At 47.6% G+C, this 12,857-nt stretch overlaps 1 protein-coding gene across 5 annotated transcripts in view; it reads right to left on the bottom strand.

The window, feature by feature from the left end:
- The window catches only part of ATN1 (atrophin 1), an 89,310-nt gene that overhangs the window by 53,361 nt on the left and 23,092 nt on the right, over nucleotides 1–12,857 (bottom strand). The window contains exon 1 of one of the 5 annotated variants that reach the window (XM_073312074.1): nucleotides 10,467–10,730. The exons of 3 other annotated variants lie outside the window; for them this stretch is intronic. The gene's annotated coding sequence lies outside the window, so the exon portion shown is untranslated. Of the gene's footprint in view, nucleotides 1–10,466; nucleotides 10,731–12,857 lie in introns of those variants that run through there. One more of the 5 variants, XM_073312111.1, reaches the window with a different exon arrangement.

The following is a 12,857-nucleotide window of genomic DNA, read 5'->3' as shown; positions in this document are numbered from 1 at the left end:
GGAACCAAAAGAAGGTTGGATTCACCATAAAATAATTCCTAACGACACATTTTATAATGGTTATAACTAACTAATGGAATTACTTGAAAATATCAGAAGATTCATTTTGTGCTCACAGAGCAAGGCCTCCTCCGGGGACAGACCACAATGGAAGTCCATATGGATGCAACAATCCACCAATCCTGTTCTCAGTACAGGATCAGGGCCTAAATCAGGGGTGGGCAAACTACACTCCGTGGAACACAACTGACCCGCAAGCCATTTTAAGCCGGCCCGTGAGCCACACCAAGTGGCTTGGCTCTGCTCCAGCCGGGGCACTGGGTCTGGGGCCGCACCACACGGCTCAGCCCCTCCGGCGCTCCAACCGGGACGCTGGGTTAGGGGCCGGGCCTGCACCACTTGGCTTGGTCCCACTCCACCGCTCCGGCCGGGGTTGCGCCACATGGCTCAGCCCCACCCCAGGGGGCACTGGGTCAGGGGCTACACCCCTGAGCCTTTCCCCACCCCCAACCCCCTGCCCTAGCCCTGATCCCCCTCCCGCTCTCTAAACCCCTCAATCCCAGCCCAGAGCACCCTCCTGCACCCCAAACCTCTTATCCCCAGCCCCACCCCAGAGCCCACACCCCCAGCCAGAATCTGAACCCCTTCCCGCACCCCTGCCCCAGCCCTGATCCCCCTCCTGCCCTCCAAACCCCTCGGTCCCAGCCTAGAGCACCCTGCTACACCCCAAACTCCTTATCCCCAGCCCCACCCCAGAGCCCACACCCCCTCCCGCAGCCCAACCCCAATTTTGTGAGCATTCACGGCCCTCCAAACAATTTCTATTCCCTGATGAGGCCCTCGGGCCAAAAAGTTTGCCCACCTCTGTCCTAAATGCTTTACTGAGGATACTGTAATTGCAACACTCAACCGAACCTTACCTAAAGAGCTGCAGTGATGCCATATTATTATAATTAATAATGCTGTGCTCTTTTGTAGGCCCTTTTATCCACTCTTTTTTCAATTATAGATCACTGTTTAAAATTTACTTATTTAGGAAGGTCAGTGAGTGTCTTGCAGAAGTCATAGACCAGATCCAATCAGGCATCTGATGGCTGGCTCTGTGGGAGTGATCTGGATGCTGACCCACCCTTAGCTGTTCTTCCATCCTGATTATGGACTTCTGATGCATCTCTTTATTGGTGTTGACCATAGGGATGTTGTTTTCATGGTCTGTTACTGGTAAATCCACAGCTACATGTTATACGTGGAATACAGGAACCCAAAACCCAATCATGGGCCAAAGTAAGTCCACATGCAGGGAAGCCACAATGCTACATCCTTCCCCTCCACATTAACATGATCAGCATTCAGTATGGTCATTCCCTTTTGACCTTCAAAACAACAACAACAACAAAAAACAACACTGAAGGCTACTTATGGATTCATAGATTCCAAGGCCAGAAAGGACCATGGTGATCATTTAGTCTGTTCCCCGTATAACACAGGCCTTTGAACTTTCCCCAAAATAATTCCTAGAGCATACCTTTTAGAAGACCATCCAATCTTGATTTAAAAATTCTCAATGATTGAGAATCCACCATGACCCTTGGAAAATTGTACTCTCACTGTTAAAAACAGACATCTTATTTGCATTCTGAATTTGTCTAGCTTCAACTTCCAGCTACTGGATTGTGTAATACCTCTCTCTGTTAGATGGATTAAATATTTGTTCCTTGTGTAGGGACGCAGACTGTAATCAAGTCACCCCATAACCATTTCTTTGCCAAGCTAAACAGATCGAGCTCCTGGAATCTATCACTATAACATATGTTTTCTAATCTTTTGATCATTCTTGTGGCTCTTTTCTGGACCCTCTCCAATTTATCAACATCCTTCTTGAATTGTGGCCACCAAACCTGGACACATTATTCCAGCAGTGATCACACCAGTGCCAAATACAAAGGTAAAATAACTTCTCTGCACCTAGTCAAGATTCCCATTTATGCATCCAAGCATTGCATTAGCCCTTTTGGCCACAGCATCACACTGGGAGCTCATGTTCAGCTGATTATCAACCATGACCCCCAAATCTTGTTCCAAGTCATTGCTTCCCAGGACAGAGTCCCGCATCATATAAGTATGGCTTGCATTCTTTGTTCCTAGATGTATACATCTAGCCATATTAAAACGCATATTGTTTGCTTGAGCCAACCTTACCAAGCTATCCAGATCGCTCTGTATCAGTTCCCCCGTTTTGTGCATCATCTGCAAACTTTATCAGTGATGACTTTATAATTTCTTCCAGGTCATTAATAAAATGTTAAATAGTGTAGGACCAAGAACCAAACCCTGTGTGGCCCCACCAGAAATGCACCTGTTCAATGATGCTTCCGCATTTACAATTACATGTTGAGACCTACCAGTTAGCCAGTTTTTAATCTATTTAATGTGTGTCATGTTAATTTTATATAATTTGAGGTTTTTTTAAAACAAATGTCATGTGGTACCACATCAATGCCTCACAGAAGTCTATTACATCAACACTATTACCTTTATCAAACTTGTAATCTCATCAAAAAAGATATCAAGTTAGTTTGACAGATCTATTTTCCACAAATCCATGTTGATGGGTATTATAATTAATGCCATCCTTTAATTCTTTATTAACTGAGTCCTGTGTCAGCCACTCCATTATCTTGCCTTGGATTGATGTCAGACTGACAGGCCTATAATTACCTGGGTCATCCTGTTTACCCTTTTTAAATATTGGCACAACATTAGCTGTCTTCCAGTCTAACTTCCCGAGTATTCCAAGTCTTACTAAAAATTAACATTTATGTTGCAGCAAGCCCCTCCACCTACTCTTTTAAAACTCTTGGATGCAAGTTATCCAGACCTGCCAATTTAAAAATGTCTAACTTTAATACCTTCTGTTTAACATCCTCCAGGGACACAAGTGGAATGGAAAGAGTCTTATCATATATCACTACATCATCTTTCCCCCCAAATACAGAACATAAATATGTATTGAACACTTTTGCTTTTTCTGCATATACTTAATTCTGTGGGTACTATGGGGAGACCCCACTTGGGACACTGTACTCAGTTCTGGTCTCCTCAGTCCCAGAAAGATAGTGACAAACTAGAGGGAGCTCAGAGAAGAAGTACAGAGAAGCTCATGGGGCTAGAGGGGTTAAGAACTGGGGATTGATTCAAACAGTAAAATCCACTGGCATCACTGAAGCCATGACTGAGGGGGGACTTAAGAACTCTCTGCAAGTGCCTGAGGGGCAAAAACCCCAATGGGAGAGGAATTTGCGGGGGGATAAGTGGGGAGAACTAGAAGGAAAGGGGTAAGATAAGCCAAGGAAAAGCAGCACAGAAACGGTTCTATAGCACTGAGGCATCTGAAGGCTGGGAGAGTCATCTCCACATCAGAATAGACTATAGCCCCATTGCTTGGAATATTGAGAAGCAGGAACCCTACGAAATGGAACTTGGAGAATAGTCCTGCCCTGGTCCCTTGACTTTGGGTTGGGGGAAACCTGATGGAGTGTTCCTATACTAAGTTCTGTGATTCTAAGTTTTCATGGCCTCCCTAGTCAAAGTACAGTTAATGTTTGAAGTTCCCACCAATTCTCCACAACTCCAACAGAGATTCTGCCAGGTGTCCCAGAATCCCCACCCTACTGCACCTCCACATCTAAACAACAAGATCCAGCTTTGCAAGCAGCAAAAGTTGGCCTCATCCTGCCTAAATGGGTACCTGAGCCTGGGAGATGAGTACCAAAGCAAAGATCAACTTTGAGTTGTTGGGTATCCCCAAAATCTCTGCCACCTCAGAACTGACAGCAATCAGCCAGGACTCAATGACCAGAAACATGAAGCCTGTCAGCCCTCGTTAACCAGGGACTTGTCATTGCCCGACCAGCACCTAAAGCTGTAGAGGGACAGATGCCCTACACAATACCATACATTAACTGGAATGATCTCACTAGCGATATTACAAAGAAGGTGTGGGTACCTCTCACTTGTATGGCACATGGCACATCCAAGATTGTACCTGCCTGTTACCTGGTTGTCAATACCAGGAAACTAAAAAAAAACAACATACTTTTCCCTCTGAGCTCCTGAGAGCCCAAATCCCACTCATTAAGTGCCACCAGAGGAAAAGCCAGAGACTCAATATATGAATGTCCCTCGTTCAGCAGTGCCCATACAGTGAATGGCTGCAATCAAGGTTAGGCCATAGTAGCCTCTCAGGACGTGCCTGTAAAGGTGATGGTTCTGGTTACAGTTGTGCCACAGATGTTTGTCAACAGATGTCTTCTCTGGAGAACACAGTCATGTTCGTCCACCATCAGGAAGCATCGCACTACATAACAGAGCAATCCTGGTCTAAGTCTTGATTGCCCATCAGGAAATATCCCCTGGTAATGAATTAACCTGGTCAGGTCACAGTTGTCCATCATGCAGTTACCCATTGGGTAAGGGGTGTCACTCAGCATTAGATCACAGCTGCCCATCAGGCAGAAGGAAGCTCTATGTAAGATAGTGTGCAAAGTGCACAAATTATTGGGCAATGTTTTTGAGCAACCATGTCCTAACCCTGAATGAAACCATCAGCCATAAAGAGACCACATGGGAGACAATCCTTTTCTAAACCTGGGAGTAACTATCACCTTTAGACAGGTCGCCTAATGAAAAACTATGATTTATCTCTGGATCTCAAAATCCCTCGAAGCACTTGGGATAGCAGTAGCCTATGCAAGTGAACCAGTAGCCTACAGAAGCACTTCCAGACTGGCAATTGTGATATAACCTTGAATAACCATCATCCACATGAAGCACTCTTTAACAACCTGTGGGCAAAACCACTGCACATAACAAAAGTGCTCAAGGCACAAACATGGCCTGCCCCTGAACCCAGTGAAAACACTAACACATGAACCCAGTGTCATAAGAACAACTAGGATGTTTCCCTAGTGAGTATGTGGGGAATCAAACAGTCTATTAAAAGCTTATATAAGGCACAACTGTGGTCTATCTCAGGATGAAACTATTACTGAAGGAAGCACTGTCTGATGGAAAATCCTGGATAAATTTGCAGATGATACAAAGATTGGTGGAATAATAAATAATGGTAAGGACAGATAAATCTGATACAAAGCAATCTGGATTACTTGGTAAAATGGGTTCATGCATTTTAATACAGCCAAATGAAAGGTCATACATCAAGGAACAAACACTCACAGGAAGGGAGGCTATATCCTGGGAAGCACTGACTCTCAAAATGGCTTGTGGGTCATGGTGAATAACAAAGTGAACATGAGCTCCCAGTCAATGCTATGGCTAAGACAGCTGGTGAAATCCATGGACGTACGAACAGAAGAATATTGAGTAGCAGTAGGGAGACGCTTCTGTATACAGCACTGGTGAGAACACTAGTGGAATACTGTGTTCAGTTCTCATGCCTACACTTCAAAGGGGATGTTGAGACACTGGAAAGGATTCAGAAAAGAATTATAAGAAAGATTTTAGGTCTGGAAAACCTGCTTTATAAAGAGAGACTTAAGAAACTCAATCTATTTAGTTTATCAAAAAGAAGGTTAAAAAGTGACTTGATCACAGTCTGTAAGTACCTACATGGTAAGAAGATTTTTGAAAGCAAAGGGCCCTTTAATCTACCACACCAGATCCAACTGCTGAAAGCTGAAGCTTCAAACAGGAAATAAGGTGCACATTTTTAACAGTCAAGGTAATTAACCACTGAAACAGTTTACTAAGTAGTGTGGTAGATTCTTCATCACTTGAAATCTTTAAATGAAGACAGAATGTCTCCCTAAAAGATATGCTCTAGGTCCACCAGAAGTTATGGTCTTCATGAAGGAATCACTGCGTGAGTTCTATGCCCTTTGCTCGGCAATGGAGGGGTCATATTATATGGTCATAATGGTCCATTCAAGCTTTAAAATGTATTAATTTAACACCAAGATAGCCATCAATCACTAAGATGCTAGCAGATGACCGTGGGCTAGTCCTGAGTGAAATCAGTTTGTAGGGACATGGTCTGATGGACAACCCTGAGCTAACCCTCACCATCACCCATACACGAAAAGCCTAATGAACAATCATGACCTAACTGTGGATAAAACTATCATTCACAGAAGTTGGACAACCATAGAATAACTCTGTCAAAAATCATTTCAAGTATCAAGCCTGCCTGCAGGAAGAACCATAGCAAGAAAGACCCTGGATGCCCAATATGGATAATTACTCACTCACTAATCCTACACTTCCACAACACAAAGAGAAGGGGAAAAAATCAAGGGGCATCCTTGAATTAAATTCCAATTCTCAACTGCAGCTTGTAAAACAAAGAATCGTTGTAGCCTGAAATCTCTCAGCTAAACTGATCCCTGACAAATGACATCACCTGGGCAGTGAATGTGGGGAAGAACGGCAACACTTGCCTGCCCTCCCTCCACAAAACCCAACTGGGATATTACTGGCTAAAATTGCCCAAAGACGACACAGTAGTTACCCTTGTGTTTGCAGGGAGAAAATATGGTCCCATCCCAATCCATTAAAAAATGTTATCTCATGGGAGACAGTAACAAACAGTTGCACACACAAGACCCTACAATAACAAATTATTGTAGTCAGAGGAAACTGGTTACAAACGACCTGTGAGGGCATGTCTTCACTGTGGAGTTAACACAGGCTCTTATTCAGGTGTTGCCTCTAAGCCCCCTCCTGCCCAAAACCAAACCCCTCCTCACCCAAGATTAGTGGTGCTTTTAACCTGAGCTATTTGGCCCGGCTGGGGGTACAGGCTAATACCCAAGTGAGACTTTCACCTGAGCTGGTAACCCATCCACTTTGCCATGACTCAGGATGCAGGCTAAATCACTTGAGTGCTTACAGTCCTGCAGTGCCTTCCCACAATTCCTCCTGTATCCAGAAGGGAAGATGAGTTCTCCCACGATTTACTGGGAAAGAATCATAGAGCAGTTCAACTTACTGCAGCACAAAAAATCCTAGGATGTGCCCCCACAAGTCCTAGCAACACATATGGGTGAATGCAGTTCCAGTGAGCACACAGTAACAAAGATACGGCTTGGCAATGTGGCTGTTCACACCCAGGCTAGGACGACCCAGGGAAGATCACTTGGGTTAACTCTGCAGTGAAGACAACCTGAAAGTGGCCCAGGAGATTTTTAAGAATACTTCTTTTTCATAGGCACTTTCTATTTTAATCATACTCAGAGTATTTGACTTTCCTCTCAGGCTATTAGCCTTTAAGAATTTTATAAAGGGTTGATATTTTGTACTCATTTTTTGGCTGTTGTAAAGGTAAAACAAAGTTACTGTTTCACTAGTAAAATTCCACCTTAAGAAAATGCAGCAAAGAGGAAGCGATAAATACATGAAAAATACTTTGCACATCTAGGGCACCTTGTAGCTGAGGATCTGATGATACTAGACTGAAAGGGGTTGCAAAACCCACAGAGGACAATAAAGTAGTTCACATGACCAAGAGAGATTAGAGACATGGGCAGGAAATAACAAAACCTGGACAAATCCAGCTAACATATTGAGGGGAAATAATCTGAAACCCAGATTCTCAATGAACAGGAGATGCCTGGAGAGCAGGAGCAACAAAAAGACACCAGAGAAGAAGAGGAATCACACAGAAATTTGCTATGGGACAAAGCTGAAAAAGTGATCAGAGCAATACTGGGGACTGCGTATTATACCGTTATAGTTATGCTGGAATAACTCCACATGTGGACACTCATATTCCAGAATAAAAGTGTCTTCATGGGGAGTTATTCCTGTATAACTATGCCACTAAATTTCCAATAAGAAAAGGAGTACTTGTGGCACCTTAGAGACTAACCAATTTATTTGAGCGTGAGCTACAGCTCACTTCATCGGATGCATACCGTGGAAACTGCAGCAGACTTTATATATACACAGAGAATATGAAACAATACCTCCTCCCACCCCACTGTCCTGCTGGTAATAGCTTATCTAAAGTGATCATCAGGTGGGCCATTTCCAGCACAAATCCAGGTTTTCTCACCCTCCACCCCCCCACACAAATTCACTCTCCTGCTGGTGGGGGGGTGGAGGGTGAGAAAACCTGGATTTGTGCTGGAAATGGCCCACCTGATGATCACTTTAGATAAGCTATTACCAGCAGGACAGTGGGGTGGGAGGAGGTATTGTTTCATATTCTCTGTGTATATATAAAGTCTGCTGCAGTTTCCACGGTATGCATCCGATGAAGTGAGCTGTAGCTCACGCTCAAATAAATTGGTTAGTCTCTAAGGTGCCACAAGTACTCCTTTTCTTTTTGCGAATACAGACTAACACGGCTGTTACTCTGAAACCTAAATTTCCAATGTAATTCTATGCAGACAAGCCTGAAGGTGAGGACATAAGAACCATCTACCAGTATCTGAGGAGAGGGGGATTACTACAGTAGAAGAGGATCAGCAAGTTTTATCATTAGGATTCATGACATTTAATTTGCAAATGTTTGAGTGAGTTTTATTGCTTTGGGTGACAGCCTTAGCATTGGATGTTCCTTCACAGCCATATTGAAAATCTCAGTCAAGAATTCAAACAATCCCCAGAGATCACAAATGGAAAAGGGGTCCTTCTGCTGAGAAAGACCAGATCATCCAGTCAGGAACAGAGCAAGCAAGTCACTAGCAACCAACGGCTGACATTTATTCACACAGACAAGTCATTATACAATCACAAGTAACATGAAAATAATTACTTGGGCAAGGAATAGTCACGGGGAGAGAAGAAATGAAATTCGTCAAATAAATTAATCTCAATAATTTGACCACCTCCATCCACAACCCAACTGTGATAATGAGTAAGAATTTTGCAGCATGGCTTCACCCACTTGCTTAAATACAGGTACTTCTTCCAGGCATAATGAAGAAGTATCTGGATAAGGATAAAATGTTGCATAACCAGAACAGGACAGAAGTGCCTTTATTAGTCCTGAAGCAATGAACAATCTCATAGTAACAGTATGGGCAACTCAACAGTCAGCACATAGACCAAGCCAGTCACAACACAAAGAGAAACATAACGTTAAAAAATTGGCCAACAACTCATTGGCCATCATAAAAGACAATCCAAATGCAACTCAATAGTATGCAATGATAATGCATAGGGTTATGCAATGGTGACCAAATTCTCGGAACTACAGCAACTCGCTGGGCAACAATGGCCAGCACAACCACAAACAAATGGTGCACAGAACAAAACAAACATTGTGGCTGGCCTGCAGATAAAAACACTGAGGACACCGTGGGAAACATATTGATCAATTCCAGGACCAACAGCAACTGAATAGCCAACATAACAAGCAAGAAGACGCTGGCCAAGTGGAATGGACCACAAAGGCCAGCCTGATGACAATCCACTTGCAGGCCAGTTATCTGCACTCTGGTGCCCTGGCAGCAACCTAGTGGTTTTTCTTGGAAGAATTTCCATGTAGTGGCCGGTAGTGGGTCCCCACCATGGCGGAATGGGAAGCTGGGGATTGAGTAAACCTTCTTCCTGCGGCTATTCCCCTGAAGAGATCATGGGGGAATCACCAGGACTCCGAAGAGAACCAAAAAATATTTCTGCCTCTCCCCAAACTGCACCTGGAAAGGAACCAACAGCTCAATTTTGGGAAAGGAATTTGCCAAGATGAGCCGGGGATGATCTGAGGGGGGGCAGGAGAAGAGGAGGAGACATCCCAGTAATACAACACGTTTGCCTGGTGCTTTTCCAGCGTTGTTCTTGCACGGGCGTCGGGTTGCACATTCAGAACCCTCCCACCCCACTGCAGCCGACACCCAGACCCACGTACCCATCCCTCCCGTGCCCAGCTGCCCCGCATCCCTGCGCGCCCAACCCCCGGCTCCCCCAAACGCCGCTCGGACCCCCCAGCCCAACTTTCCCCGAGCGGCGGGAGGGAGGGGGCTGCTCCAGCGAGGCACCCGGAGGGTGACGTCACGCCGTGCTAGCTCTGGCCCCCCGCGGCGTGGGAGGGGACTGGACAGACCCCCGGACCCGATGCAAGCGCAGCCCCCCGTGTCCATCACCCCCTGCCGGGGACGGGGGGGGGCGGCTCAGGGAGCACAACCTCGGCCGGGCAAGACAGCAGGGATCCTCCCAGCAGGGACCGCCGAGCTCTGCCACAGCCCTCCCGGGGCTGCAGGACCCAGCCTCCCGCGCCACCCACCCCCTGCATCCCCGTCGGAGCAGGCAGCGCTGCGGGCGGGCACAGCCTGGGCTGGCACCGGCGGGGTTAAGCAGCGGTCCTGCCTCTCCCCCCCACCCCTCCGCAGCTTTGCCTCTCGCCCCCCCGCCCGCCTGCCCGGGGCCGACACGCGTGGGGGGGGGTGAGAGAGAGACAATGACAGGCGGGGGGCAGGCGCAGCCCGAGCAGGCGCGGGACTCACCGCAGGCTCCCGGGAGGAGGTCGACTGGAGGCGCGGGGTGGGGGGAAGGGCACTAAATACGCCCCCTTCCTCCGTCAGCCTCCTGGCTCCGTGGCTCCGGGCTGGTGAGGAGGCGGCCGCTGGAGCAGCGATGGCCGCGGGGCCGTGGAGCAGCGCAGCACCCCGCTTTCAAACACCGCCCAGCCGCTCGCCCATCGCTCCAGCCGCGGCCGCCCTTAGCCGCCTCCCATTTCCGAAGCGCCCCCCGCCGCGCTGTCACCCCCCGGCGGCTGCCGCCCCCGCCCCGGCAGTCACCTCCCGCTAGACAAAATGTTTGTCTTCGGAGCCCGGCGCGAGCGCAGGGGCCGGGAGCGGGCGGGGGAAGCGCGTGAGAGCCGCGCCGGGGACAGGGGGAGGGAGGGCAAAGCCAGAGGAGTGGGTGGGGGGAGGAGAGAAAGAGGGGAGAGGGATAAGGCTGGAAAGAGGGAGCTCGGGGGGGGAGCTGGAGCTGGAGCGGGGGCGAGCCTCAGCAGGGCGCTTGCTCTATGGGCTGCACAAGGCCCTGGCCACGCGGGCTCTTGCTCGAAACTGCTCCGAGTCCCTCTCCAAACTCCCCCCAAAACAGACACCCAAGAGGGACAGAGGGGAACGACTTAACAATGGGCCCCCTTCAGTCAACGGGCTGGGGGAAGTGTATTAGATGGAGAGGGGGACTCAGTCAGAGGCTCAAAATAAAGTGTGGGGGGCAGAGATAATATCAGGAATCATCTGAACATCTTTGTCTCTCTGAGCCACAGACCCTCTCCCCTGAGAGCCTGCATCTGAAATCAGGTGAAATTTATGGTGTCCCACTCCTTTCCTGCCTCCCTCCTCTCCCCAAATCTGTCTCGCTCCACTCTCCTTTCTTTCCCCAGTTTCCTGCAATTTCTCCTCCCTTCCCACTCCCCAGTACAAAGGAATGGGAGAAGCCTGGAGTTTTTTTGGCAAGACAGACCCGGGAGCAACCGAATCCGAGAGAAAAGTGAGGGAAGAAACGGATTGGATCTCTCAGGAACTGGAGTGCTGAGCGATCAGGTGTTCCTGAAGCAGGAGAGAGAGAGAGAGTGAGGCCTCCATGTAGCTCCAGGACAAGGGATGGTGCAGACAGAGTCGGGCTTGAGAGCGAAGACCCCCATGTATCTTTGAGAGGGGGCTGGCCTAGAGGCAAGTGAAGCAAGCCAGAGAGGTATAGATGGGACTGCAGTTCCTAATGGTTTTATTCAAAACTTATTAATAATGTATCTCACATTCCTTAAGCACCAAGAAATCCTAAGAATTCAGGGGCCACCAAAGTGCAGCCACTTCTGGGGCAGTGACTATTTAACACTAAAAGATAAGGAGATTCATATAATAGAAACTGCAGAGGGCACGTAAAGAGGCAAAAACAACCTCCTACATTGAGATTTGGCCAGGACCATGGGGATAACAAGCCAATGATTAAGAAAAGTGACAGGGGATCTTTAGGACCCCAAGAGCCAAGGTTAGGGCTTCCGTTTTATATCTTTTTTTAAACACCACTCTCTGCATTCCAGCCTGTATCCTAGTACAAGGCAATGGCCCAGGAGTCATTACTGAGGGCACAATACCCCATGTTGAATCACCCACATTGCTCCCTGTAGCATACCACCTCCTGTGTATTGGTAAGCCATTTCTGTCCTTCCTGAGGCAAAGGAAAGCAACCCCCTACTGATTTACGGACACCACCCCCTTCAGCATAGCATCATCCAGCAGCATGCTGATGTATTGGTAGGGCCCTACTGAATTCAGGGTCCATTTTGGTCAATTTCATGGTCATAGGATTTAAAAATCATAAATTTCATGATTTCAGCTATTTAAATCTGAAATTTCACAGTGTTGTAATTGTAGGGATCCTGACCCAAAAAGGAGTCGTGGGGGGGGGTTGCAAGGTCATTGTAGAAGGGGTTGCAGTACTGCTACCCTTACTTCTGCGCTGCTGCTGGCGGCAGTGCTGCCTTCAGATCTGGGCAGCTGGAGAGCGGTGGCTGCTGGCTAGAAGCCCAGCTCTGACGGCAGAGCCATTTTCAGCAGTAGCACAGAAGCAAGGGTGGCATAATATGATATTGCTACCCTTAATTCTGTGCTGGTGGTGGTAGTGGGGTACTGCCTTCGGAGCGGGGTGCTCAGTCAACAGCCGCCACTCTCTGGCCTCCCAGCTCTGAAGTCAGTGCAGAAGTAAGGGTGGCAATACTGCGAGCCCCCTAAAATAACCTGGTGACCCCCCTGCAACTCCCTTTTGGGTCAGGATCCCCAATTTGAGAAATGCTGGTCTCCCCCCATGAAATCTGTATAGTACAGGGTAAAAGCACACAAAAGACCAGATTTCTCAGGGGGAGACCAGATTTCATGGTCCGT

The sequence above is a fragment of the Lepidochelys kempii genome, chromosome 1 (assembly GCF_965140265.1).
Source record: "Lepidochelys kempii isolate rLepKem1 chromosome 1, rLepKem1.hap2, whole genome shotgun sequence".
NCBI lineage: Eukaryota > Metazoa > Chordata > Testudines > Cheloniidae > Lepidochelys > Lepidochelys kempii.
The sequence above is the reverse complement of the archived record's forward strand: the minus strand, read 5'-3'. Positions and strand labels throughout refer to the sequence as shown.